At 42.6% G+C, this 13,193-nt stretch overlaps 1 pseudogene; it reads left to right on the top strand.

Moving 5' to 3' along the window:
• The first annotated feature begins 5,862 nt into the window (after positions 1-5,862).
• On the top strand, positions 5,863-13,067 carry LOC136512666 (protein MEI2-like 3; annotated as a pseudogene).
• Positions 13,068-13,193: the final 126 nt, after the last annotated feature.

Raw genomic sequence — 13,193 nt, 5'->3', positions numbered from 1 at the left:
TCTTGCGATACGTGTATGGAGCATTAAATGTAGATGAAAAAAAACTAATTGCACAGTTTGGTTGAAAATCGCGAGACGAACGTTTTGAGCCTAATTACTCCATGATTGAACACTAATTGTCAAATAAAAACAAATGTGCTACCGTAACCAAATTTCCAAATTTCGCGAACTAAACACACCCGAAGGATTTCTAACATGCACTTAGAGTTCTTAGAAAAATTCCTACCCACAAAGTACGAGGAGTTGAATGCTAATGCTTCCGTATCAGGAAAAAAAACACATGCAAAAGCACACACTTGGTGTTATTTTTTTATTGGACCTTAACTTTAAAGCAAAGTGGAGCCTTCATTTTTCTTATGCCCCAACTAAATAACCTTTCACCCAACATCTCTGTGTTTTACGATCCTCTGTTTTACACATGCATGCCTATCTCATTCCTACGTTTTTCCTATTCCTGTGTTTTTTCAATCCTCTGCGTTCCAAAGAGCCCTGAAAATAGAAAAAAAAAACAGTGCAAAAAATGAGCAGGAAGGCAGATACGTACAGGTCCACAGAGGATGCACTTTTAGATCTGGTTGAAGTCAAACAATCTAAGATCAAATTAAATCTGTAGAGAATAATACCATGACAATTCTAAATAGTGGTAATATGAAGATACGTTAAGGTTAAAGTTAGATTTCGAAAAAGCATATGATAAGGTTAATTGAAATCTGTTTTTTTATTGCATGGAGATGAGAGGTTTCTGTCCTAAATGGTGCAACTGGATCAAACAGGTGGTTACAGGAGGTACTGTAAGTGTGAAGCTGAACAACTCTATTGGTCCTTACATTAAAAGTTTTAAGGGGTTTAGACAGGGTGATCCCCTTTCACCCATCCTTTTCAATTTAGTTGCTGATTGTTTGACTAGAATGATCATTAAAGCTCAACATAATGGCCTTTTCACTGGTTTGATTGATCATATTATTCCTTATGGAGTTGCTGTTCTTCAATACGCAGATGATACAATAATTTTCTTCAAACATGATATGGAAGGGGCAAATAACATGAAGTTTTTGCTATATCTGTATGAAATGATAGTTGGTCTCAAAATAAATTTTAACAAAATTGAAGTTATCACAATCAATGATGAAGAGAATCTGGGACAGACCTATGCTGAATTATTCAACTGTCAAGTTGGGCTCTTCCCTATTAAGTACATGGGTGTACCGGTTAGTCCAAGTCGTTTACATGTTAGGGATTGGTTACCACTTATTGATAAATGTTTGAAAAGATTGGATGTCTGGAAAGGTATCTGTATGTCCATTGCAGGTAGGTCTACACTGATCAGTTCTAGTCTCAACAATTCAACAATATACCACATGTCGGTTTACCTGTTGCCTAAAACAATAGTGAATAAAATGGACAAGATCAGAAGATCCTTTTTTTGGCAAGGAGGGGGACGAAAAAGAAATATCATTTGTTGAAATGGTAAAAAATATGCAAAAACAAGAAAAAAAAAAGGTGGTTTGGGAATTAAAAATTTGAGGAAAATGAATGTTAGCTTACTCTGTAAGTGGTGGTGGAAGTTGGAAAAAGAAGATGGGTTGTGGCAAAGGATAGTCAGATATAAGTATTTAAGGAACAACTCAATCCATAATGTATCACATAAACTGAATGACTCTCATATCTGAAGTGATTTACTCAAAGTCAAGGAGGTTTATTTGCTAGGCAGGGATGTTAGCATTAAGGATGGCTGCTATACTCGTTTCTGGAAAGATGCATGGTTGTACCAGCAACCCTTGTGTGAGATTGCTCCTGTACCTTTTGCCTTGTGTAATCTTAAAGATGTTATGGTTGACCAGGTTAGGAATGAGGTCTCTATAATTACTTTCCGTAGATGGTTACCTGAAGATCTTAGATTGCAATGGGAGAAAATTTTGTGTGACGTCTCAACCTTGAACTTTGGTAATGGCTCTGATATGGTTTTGTGGTCTTTAGAAAAGAACAATAAATTTTCTGTGAAATCAATGTATAATGCCTTGACTAGGAGTGATGCTGGGATTTATCATAAAATACTGTGGAAGGGAAAGATCCCTACAAAAATCAAGATTTTTATGTGGCTACTTATGAATGATGCTATACTGACTAAAGACAATCTTCTTAAAAGAAAGTGGCAAGGAGATCCGACATGTTACTTTTGTGATGAACCTGAAAGTATTTCACATCTTTTTTTCCATTGCCATGTTGCAAAATCAGTATGGGCAATTGTGGCTAAGTGTTTTGGAGCTGATACTGTTCCTGGGAACTTAGATCAAAGTTGGAGATGGTGTGACATGGTTACCTCTTGATAGAAAGTATCATGTTTTAGGAGTTTCAGCTATTTGTTGGGCAATTTGGAAGTCACACAATAAAGCATGTTTTGACAAAATCATCATCAAGAGTCCTTTAGATATTATCTGTCATATATGTGCGCTTATGAAATACTGGGTAGGTCTTTTTCCTGAGCCGGACAGAGAGCAATTGATCGAAGGTATCAACACGATGCTGCGCTTGTCAAACAGGGTCCTGAAGCGCCAGAGGGAAGATCAAGAAGATGCAGGACGCATCCTCGGTGATGACCAGGATGGGCAAGATGATACTCCAGCCTAGGTGGCTTCTTCGGGATGGAATGCTACTTCGTGAAGATGGACGCCGGCTCCTATACACACAATCTCTGAAGCATATCTTTAACTTCTTATTTTTATAAAAATATTTATTGAAAAGTGATATATGTATATTTTTTTGAAAGTATATTTCAGAACAAATGTATTCATATGGTTCTCATATTTCTAAACTCAATAATTTAAAAGTTATTTATAATTTATATTTTTAATGTTTGATCCAAGACTTATCTAAAACGACATCTTCTAGAAACAGGAAGGAGTTACTACATTTCGTGCTCCAAGTAGTCCATGGAGCTGAGCGACACGGATCCACGAGAAGAAAGAAAATGCAGGTCAGCAGAGTCATATGCCTGCCAGTACTACGTACGTACCAAGCAAGACTGCAAGAGCTATTACGTACGTACCCTTTTTGACTCGAATTTTGTGTGGTACATACATACGGAGTATACTACATTTTTGTTAGCATACAGAGTATACTACATTAATTAACAATGACACTGTTCCAACTTTCAGCCGTCTCATCTTTTTTCTTTCTCCTTTTCCATCCATTATATAAAGAAAGAAAAATACAGTAGGATTTGTAGCGCGCGCACACTAGTGACGAAGCAAAATAGTCAAGTACGTATACCACTAAAAGAAAGTGTACAGTATCCATCCATACAGATGAATTTTCGAATGTCTTGCTTCACGGGACGGACGGAGCAGAGCATATTCCATTCCATTGCCGGAACCGGGAGGGAAAACTTATATATCTATATTTTTTTTTGGGAGCGATTCGAAACCAATTGGGCTCACGTCTCACTAGTTGGATTTCCTTTTGTTATTCAGGATAGGAGTTGCTTGCGAACGTGGGAGAGCGACACCAACCATTGCTTGCTTTGTTTTGCACGACAAGATATCCATAATAAAACATCATCTCTGGGATTATAAACAAATCAAAACATAGATACAAATAGAAGAAGAAAAAAGATTATTTTGATTCATGCCATTATAATTTTACAAGTTTAGAGATACGCTATTACAATTCACCTATTTAGAGAACTGTTATTATAATTTCGCTCCTCGCTCATCCGTGCCATTTTATACGTCTCGCTCGGACATGGATCCACTGTCAGGCTTTATGCATACGGTAAGACGTACGAGCGTTAAGTCTCCGTCTCCTCAGTTAGAAAAGGCGAGGTGGGCGAGGAGATGGGCGTGTGGGCCGTGTGCCTCGGCGTCGGACTCCTTGCCACGGCCAGCCGAAGAAGACGTCCGCCGCGACCTCCTCCTCGGTTGCCGCGCCACGCACCTCGAAGCGCACGCCCTAGGCTGCGGTGACGCGGTCGGTGCTCGCGTAAGCGTCGCCGGCGACCCGGTGGAGCGTGAACTCCGCGGGCGCGGGCGTGGAGCCCCAGCGCCGCGTCGCCGATGGCCAGGTGGTAGGCGAGCGTGAGCTCCTGGAGAGCATGCTGGTGGCACAGGGGCACACGGTGCTGGCGCAGTCGTGGTTCGACCACTCCGCCGAGTCCGCGGTCCAGGCTCGCGCTGCCGCTCCGTTCGCGCCCTGGCCGCCGCGGGCGGGCTTGTTCTAACTGAGACGAAGACATAACGACCATACGTCTTCCTTGTATGCATACGTCCTGACAGCGGGTCCATATACGAGCTAGACGTATAAAATGGCATGAGGGAGAGGTGGAATTATAATGGCAGTTCTCTAAATAGACAAATTGTGATGGCGTATCTCCAAACTTGCAAAATTATAATGGTATGAATAAAAATAACTCTTAAAAAAACCAGTACCGGTACATATTGGATTAAGTGTATATATATTTTAAAAAAAATACAAGTCGAGAAGAAGAGGAGGGGCGGTGAAAGTTAAGGCCTTGTTTGGGAGAGTTCCGTTCCCTGATTCTTCAGATCTGCTCCTTGTTTTTCCGATAGAGTGATTCCATTAGATTCCTAGGAGGGAGCAAGGTGGGAAGCTAATAAGAATTGATTCTCTGCTGATTCCCACCAGAATATAACAGGGAGCAGAGTGAAGCATGCTTTTTTAGCTCTCAGTGTAAATGGAGAAGTGATCATCTGTTGATACCCACCTAAATCAGTTGGCACTATGAACGTTTTACTGGTTGAGACTTGAGAGTGATTCTTTTCGCAAAAGCTTAAAGTTGAAGCTCTCTCCAAAGGCCCCTAAGCATAGGACGGATGCGAGGAGCAGCGAAGGCAATAGATAGATAGAGGTTGAGTGCCCTTGCACTTGCCCCTTCCTCCTGCCTGCCTCTTCGGTTGCTCCCTCCTCCTCCATATCAAAAATTCAAAACCGAAGAGATGTATTTTTTTTAAGATTCTGCTGCACGACTTCAACAGTATTTTTCAGCGTCAAACAATATTTTCCTCTCGCAACATTTCAGCATAAGCCAAATTTCAGTGAAACGAACAAAGCCCTATCGGAAGTCATTTTTATTGCTAATTTAATTACATTTACAAAGAATAAATAGTATGATGATTCTAAATGGCTATAATGTAAAATACATCACAAGCACCTTCGCCTTGATTAATGTGGAGTGAGTAGGAGGTGTTTGGTTGCTAGACGGAACTTACCACCACTTACCATCTGTTACAACGTGTGACGAGAGTGACAGGATTCTATTCGAGTATTCTCAGTAGAGTGTGGTAAATATTAGGAGCACTTGGCTTTAGCAAATTTGTGTGACAATTTGTGGCGGGGAACCAAAACGTGTCAATATTACGGAGAGAAGAAGAAGAGCCTGATAATACCATGGATAGAGTAAATAGATGATATCGGCCCCGTTCAGCTTACCTCATATTCGGTTTGTTTGGCTTCTTTTTTTCAGCTGGAACAATGTTTTTCTCTCACAATAATTTAGTTAGAATCGTATTTTTCAGCCAATTTTAACCAAAAGACTGACAGCCGAACGGGGCCTTATCAGAGGGATTTTTGAAGAGGCAACGGCAGAGTGGGCCGATTAGCATCCAATTGCAATTCTCCCCTCCCTCGTGTTTCTCGCGCGCCATCAGGAACAGGTGGAATCAAGGACCTCCATGCATGCTCCAGCCTCCAGGATCAGTGAGGATTATATATTGATATTAGGAGAAGAGACGAGCACTAATCTCATTTGTAAATAAATAAAGTAATAAATAAATGTACTCCTCTTTTTTTCTTCTTTCTAATAATTGATTCCTCTTCCTTGTTCTTGTTCTTGTCATCATCATCTGTTCTGGTGTGTTGGACTCTTCCCCCCTCTCCCTCCCTCCTCCTCCTCGTCGTGCTTCTGTGCCTGGTGGCTCTGCGTCCATTATTGTTTCCGACCCCGCCCAACGAAACCCAACGGGAGTCGAGTCGGGACTCGGGAGTATAGCTACCTGTACTCTTTCCTATCTCCTCGGGCTCCGGCCGGCGACCCCCTGCCCTCGCCACTCGCCCCCGACGAGGAAGCAGCAGCGTGTTGCATTGCCATTTCCATCGCATCGTACTCCTACAGTACAGGCGACCTATAGAGGTACGGCAATGGCATACTCCTACATGCATCTGTCTGCTATTCTTCCTGCTGCTGCTTGCTCTCTTTCTCTAGCTCTACCTAGGAGGAGGAGGAGTATGTGGATCTATTCTTCCATCGTAAGATTGAGATGCTCTACTCCTCCTCCTCCCCCTCTCCGATCCGTGAATCCAAAGCCCAGTAACAAGCACAACTGATTTTATTACTTGCTGATGCTGTTTGCGTAACGGCGGACGTTTTCCCCGGCGTTGCGTTTGCGTGCGGCGGCAAGCCATCTGCTGCTGCTTCCCCAAGCCAATCAATCTGAAGCTGAAGGTGATTTGGCCATTTGGGGGGGCTTGCTTTGCTTGCGGTGCGGGAGAATTCATTAATGCAAGCCAAGCCAAGGCAACTAGGCATGGCGGCCGCCGGTGGCCCGGGTGGATTGGATTGGAATCGCGTAGGCGTGCTGCGTAGCTCCTCCTCCTCCTCCTCCATTCCTCCGCCCCCCATTTTCCATTTCCGTTTCTCCCCTGGTATCTCTGTCTGTCTCGTCTCCTCTGCATTCTCAATCTCTTCCTTCTCCAACACTGCACTCCACTCCAATCCCATCCATTTCTGTCTCTGCTTCCTGCCTCAAGCCAAAGCAATGCCTTCTCCACTTGTACTCCTCTTCTTTTCCTCTCCTCCCTTCTCTTCTCCGAGAGGTCAGGGCAGGGCACGGCAGCGCATGCTTGCTGTTCCAACACTATCTATTACTAGTATTAGTATCAGCAAGCACTAGATAGAGGAACCACCCTGCCTCGCTCTGACATACTACTACTTACAAATCCACCCATCCATCCTGCTGATTAATCTGGGGTTGGCGAATAGAGGGGGGCCTTCCACATTCATGCTGCCCATAAGTCAATAGCAAAGCATTCAAGAACCACTGCAACACCAGATTTCCCTTCCCTTATTGTTTCGGTCAGTTCTTTCCCCCCCCCCCCCCCCCCCCCCCCCCCCCGTCCTTTTCCCTTTCTTCCTCTTCCCTCTTCTCTTGCTGCTCTTACCAAATACCAATGGGGATTTGATGCCGCCGCCTCCGATTAGTAATTTTCTCTTACTATAGTTTCTGCCAGGCAGGACGCGACCTTTCCCCCTTTTTGTTTTTCTTCTTCTGATTAATGGTGAAAAACTAGCAAGCAAAAGCAACCTTTTCTTGTCGTCTCACCTCTCTGCCTTTTTCTCTACCTGCACACGTTTTCTTTCTTTCTTTCTTTCCACATCGTTCCCTGCCTTAATCAATTTTACTCCTATATCTATGAATTCTCATATTATTATTACTAACTTACTATTATTTACTTTAAAAGAATACTGTAATCCCATTCCATGGCCACGATCCATAAAACCTGTCTTCATTTCCCGCTGTCTATTCATCAATGACAATGAGATAACTACCTGTAATAAATGAATGAGACTTTCTTTGGCTTTATGTTTCCTCCTCATCACCTCATTCCCTCTTCGATGTTTCTTAAGCAGGAAGCAGTTAATGATCGAGAGGGACCATAACCTCCAGCGGTTTCAGTTTTTGAGTTGAGTTGGGCTGGGTTTCCTCGACAAACAAAACTGGGTGGGGGTGCCATACGCAGACAACAAACTTAGAGCCCTGCCAAATAAAACAACGGAGCTTCCTGTAATCCTGCACCTATGGTGATAGCATCCGGAGCCGTTGACAGGAGCCACCTGTCCCCGTTTGCTCCCCTGTCAGAATCGCCGTCTTCATCATTCTTCTCCCAGGATCTCGTCCCCACTGAGGTTAGCAACAAAAATCTAGCTTGCTTCTTTTTTTCCCCCCTTCTCTTCTCAGATTAATTATGCAAAATCAGTACATCTACATGCTTTCCTTACCTCCCATGTCTTCCTTACGCAGAGGCAAGTTGGATTCTGGAAATCATCAGTGTCAATGGTCAATCACAAAGGTGCGCAACATGCTTCATTTAAAAAAAAAATATATCGTGGCTGCTATTTCACTTCATATGATTGTTGCTTCTTGCATGATGCAAACTGTCAGTTAGGCCTTTCTTTTTTTCCCCCCTCCCTCTCTCATTTCCTCATGTATTATTGAACCTTGCAAAATGTATGGACCTTTCTATACTTGCTGTTGGTAGTTAGTGGAGTTATTGTACCTTAAATAAATTAAATCTCCTAAAATGATACATACCTAACTTGCCTTGTCCAGCTCGTCCTGCATATACCAACTGATAAGCTCATGATTCATGTTTACAAATTGTGCGGGGATGGGCAGATATTCTGCTCGATTCTCGACTAATTTTTCTTTGTGCCTTATTATTAATAACTAACTGACTAAAACCAGAAACTTAGCTGGTCTGATGTATCGTTTTAGTTCACCCTTTCTCTTGCCAGGAAGTTCCCATATGGACTGCTAGATGCATGCCACCTAGGTTTGCTTAATTCATCAGCATCCAGTTTTTAGTAAGCATTTTGGGTGCAGTTGGGCAGGGAATGAGCCTGGCCATCCCTTATCCTGGAATGTTTATACAACTTCTGCTCAAGACCATTAGGTAGGAATTAGTTGGATGGTTCAGTGAGCACAGTTAGCAATTAAATGCCTTGATCAACGTATCGTCGGACTCATTTGTTGAAGGCTGTAACATGACAATAGATTGAACAGCTCTTCAGGAACTGAGTGTATTTGTTCATGTTCGTTAATGTCAGGGAGCAAGCCTACTTTCACTTCTCCACTTGATAAGGTCCATCCCATGGGCTCAAGTCCTGCAGCTGGTCTGGAACATCAACGAGGTCAAGCCTTCGAGGGGCACCTGGGCATACTTAACCTGGGTAATTTGGTGGGCCAACAAGAAAATGCTCCCGGTATACCATCAATTTCTTGGGGCGATGTCCTCAGTAGCTCCAGGTCCAGTCTTGGCTTGTCTACAGGAGGGCCATCTTTTGTTGAACCAACTAGTGCTGATCAACATGTGCATGACTACAGAGACTGCCCTTCATCCAGCTCCTACACCGAAGTCTTCAGTAGCAAATGTGAGTTCCCCTTGCATTTTTCAAGAAACTAATACTTACTAGAGATTGGAGAGCTGGTGCCATCATTATTTCGTCCAAAATGTGCTATTATTAGCCAGTTTCTTTATTTACCTTGACAATGTTTTCCCCCCTTGCCTCAACGCTGCAGCAGCAAGATTGATGGCAAGTGGCGTTTATGGTCAATCAGCTGATGCAAATGATTCTGGTTGTGAGGGAGATGAACCTCTAGGGTCCATGAAAGAAATGGAAGCTCAAACTATTGGAGATCTCCTTCCCGATGACGATGACTTGATATCGGGAATTATTGATGGCTTCGAATACACTGGCTTGTCTAACCAGGATGATGCTGATGAAGATATATTCTACACTGGAGGAGGTTTGGAGCTAGAGCATGATGATTCCAACAATGTCAACAAATTTCGTGAAGAGTCCTTCAAGAGTCAACTTTCTGGCGATGTCAAGGAGGTAATATTACTTCTGAACATTCTTTGTGAAATTCGAGTTCCAAACTATTCTGACGATCTTCTTTTCCTTTTGGGTTATAGATTTACAATGCTCCTACAAGCTGCAATAAGAAATTTGTAGAATTCTATGATACCAGAGCAGCACAAGAAGCGCTGAATGACCTCAACAACGGTGACATGTCATGCTCACAAATCAAGGTTGACCATAGCCGTTCTGGAGGAGCAGGATCTTGGTAATTAACTTGGCTGGCATCATTTCACCATTTCCAGTAGCATCTCATAATGACCAATTATCTTGTCATACATACACTGTATACTATCATCTTTCATTTTTTTTTCTCGAACACTATCATCTTTCTTCATCACATGGGACTAATACGCTAGCAGATTTTCCAAAGATATTTCAAGTAGTAATATATGGATAGTGGGACAAAAAAGGTAATCAAGTGCTTATATGTGTAAGGAAAACAAATGTTGCTTCACATTTTCACAGTTTCTCTTGTAGCCTTTGTGGTGCTTACCAACTTGCTCAAATCCTTCTAACAATAGGATTTGCATGAGAACCAAACAAATAGCCAATAACTAGTACTTTTATCATGTCTAATGGTTGAGTAACGTACAACTTCAACTGAATTCTAAACTTCCACTCCCAGGCATTCTGGTTGGCAAGTTATACTATATAGCCACCAAACCCTATCAGTTTATGTGGTGAAGTAACATGTTTTCTCTGTGCTTACCAGCTTCACAGAGCAATGTTCTGGAGAACAGAAGCAAAATGCCGTAGCTCACCAACTTAAGAACTCTCCACTTGGGACCATTGGTATGTAACATATGAGTTGTAGTCATTTCTAACATTATTCGCCCCTTCCTAGTATTCATAAATGAGCCTGCACTTTCTTTTCACATGTCAAACAGGGAAGTTAGACCCTAAAAGTTGGGAGAGCAGCACTGTTCATAATTTATATTCTCCAGTTAGACCACAACACGATAAATCACAACATGGCTTCTCTGTGAATGCTCCTCAGAAGTTATCATCGCCTATCAGAATTGAATCTACACGGCAGCACAGTAATCAAACTGCTCTTGGTGAACCTAGTGGATCGCTTGGTCATGGCAACTTTGGAGGTGGACTGCAAGCCTTCCACCCACACTCACTGCCAGAGCGCCATAATGGTATTTGCAATGGCTCTAACTCCATGACATTAAATGCAAGGAATTCTAACTTCAGATTAACTGAAGGAATGGACTACAATAATCACAAAGTTGACCACAGTGACCTTCATGGTCATTCCTCTGATCAAAATGAAGGTAAAATTTCTTCGGCAAACTTCTTATAATTGTCTTTTCCCTCACCTGTTTAGCATGGATTTGTAAAATTGGTGCTCTTTTTTATTTCCACTAGATTTAATTACACATATGTACTGTTGCCAAGCACGGGTATATGGGTACAAACGTTGATGTGTTAGCTGATGTTATACTTATGGGTTATTGCCGATTAGATTGTGTTATGCTGCTTTCTTTTATTCTGTTTCAAAGTTCATCGTTTGTTTGTTTGTTTGTTTGTTTGTTTTGCAGAATTTAGAGTTACTGGAATTGGAAGTTGCCCCCTTCATGGACATCACTATACCTGGAGTAACTCAAATGGTTTTCCTCAAAGCCCCTCTGCTCCAATGCTGTGGTCTAACTTTCAGCAACCAGTGCATATGCACTGTTACCCTGCTATGCCTCCTCATGTGCGGCGCACTGCTGCCCATCCTATGGACCAACATTACTTGGGTTCAGCTCCAAACAGTGTTGGTGGTTTTGCAAATGCACACTCTTTTCATCCAGGATCCCTTGAAAGTGTAGGGTTTCCTGGCAGCCCTCAGCTGTATCCATCAGATCTCTCTGTATTTGCATCTGCCAGAGGAAATTACAGGGAGACCATGTTCTCCCCCGTAAGTGCTGGATTTCCATCGATTCAACAATTTTTTCATGCGGCCAACGGAAGGAATCCTATGGTGCATGTTTCCTACCTCATATGATGCCACTAATGATCGGATAAGGAGCCGCAGGCATGATGGAAATGCTGCCCAGTCTGAAAACAAGAAGCAGTTTGAGCTGGACCTTGACCGCATAGCTAAGGGTGAAGACTCGCGCACCACACTGATGATAAAAAACATTCCTAACAAGTACGTTTACACCTTATGCCAACTTTTGATGCCATACACCCAGGTTATTGTATCAGGTTGGCCTTTTTTGTTCTGTAGACTTATAGTCAATGCCATCAACAGGTACAACTGTAAGCTGCTTTTGGCTGTCATTGATGAGAATCACCGAGGAACCTATGATTTCATCTACCTTCCAATTGATTTTAAGGTATGTTATTATTTTTCCCCCGAAGTGTGAAGGATGGAACTTGTAGTGAGATTCATAGGGTCTGACTCTTGCGGCTTTTGCTTTCCTCAGAACAAATGTAACGTGGGCTATGCTTTCATCAATATGACAGATCCACAGTACATAATTCCATTTTACAAGGTATACTGCTGTGCCCATGCCTTGCTTGATACCTCACAGTAAGGGAAAATATATCCAGTTTAACTCCTGGATTGAATAATTTTTTTCAGACATTCAACGGCAAGAAATGGGAGAAGTTCAATAGTGAGAAAGTGGCATCACTTGCATACGCCAGAATCCAGGGAAGGAATGCTTTGATTGCTCATTTTCAGAATTCTAGCCTGATGAATGAAGAGAAATGGTGCCGTCCTATGCTTTTCCACAAAGATGGTCCACATGCAGGAGATCAGGTACGTGTAATATTCTCTCGTTGTCATCACTGTATACCTTAATTAACGCATGTAGCAGTCCCACCCACGTTAAGCTGTAGCAAACCTTTTGGTAATCCTTAACTTGTACAAACAAAATTTGCTGTGTTGTGAACTGACACAGAGTTGCACATGTTCATTATCAGGAGCCATTCCCTGTGGGTAACAATGTCCGTTCTCGGTCTGGGAGAAACAGACCACTCACTGGTTCAGAGACTACTAAAGAGGGAAGTACATCAACCTCTCCTAACTAAAGAGAAGCTGGCTCCCAATCCAACTGAGGACAGGCGGTATTTGCCCACTAACTGGAGGCTGAAGAGCCTGTAATAAATCATCCCCAGTTTTGCTTCTTTTTTTTGTCCTCGTCAGCAAGGCAGTGACTTGTTGAGTGTGACAGACTAATGAGAATTCTGCTCTGCATGAGCCTGCTGAAGATTCACCCTAAATCGTGCCTTGGTTTTGCCCTACCATTGAGCGAGCTATATGTCAATTGTAAAGCGGCTACAGGTATGTAGAAGAGCTGAAGTGGTAGGAGAGGAAGAGGGGTGTGTTTCTGCGGGTGAAATTGAAAGTTTTACAGTTGAACTCACCAGGATTGGAAAATGGTCATCAATTTGAGTTGTTTTTCTTAGGGTTCATCTTGCTATGGTTGATCTCATTTATGTGCACATCACGTGTTCACGGTGTGCACAAGCAAATGTTCGGATGCCTTGTCTTTGTGAAACTTCTGCAGTCCTCAGATTCTGGTGTGCTGGTTGATCC

Source organism: Miscanthus floridulus, chromosome 16 (assembly GCF_019320115.1).
Source record: "Miscanthus floridulus cultivar M001 chromosome 16, ASM1932011v1, whole genome shotgun sequence".
NCBI classification, from domain to species: Eukaryota; Viridiplantae; Streptophyta; class Magnoliopsida; order Poales; family Poaceae; genus Miscanthus; species Miscanthus floridulus.
The sequence above is the reverse complement of the archived record's forward strand: the minus strand, read 5'-3'. Positions and strand labels throughout refer to the sequence as shown.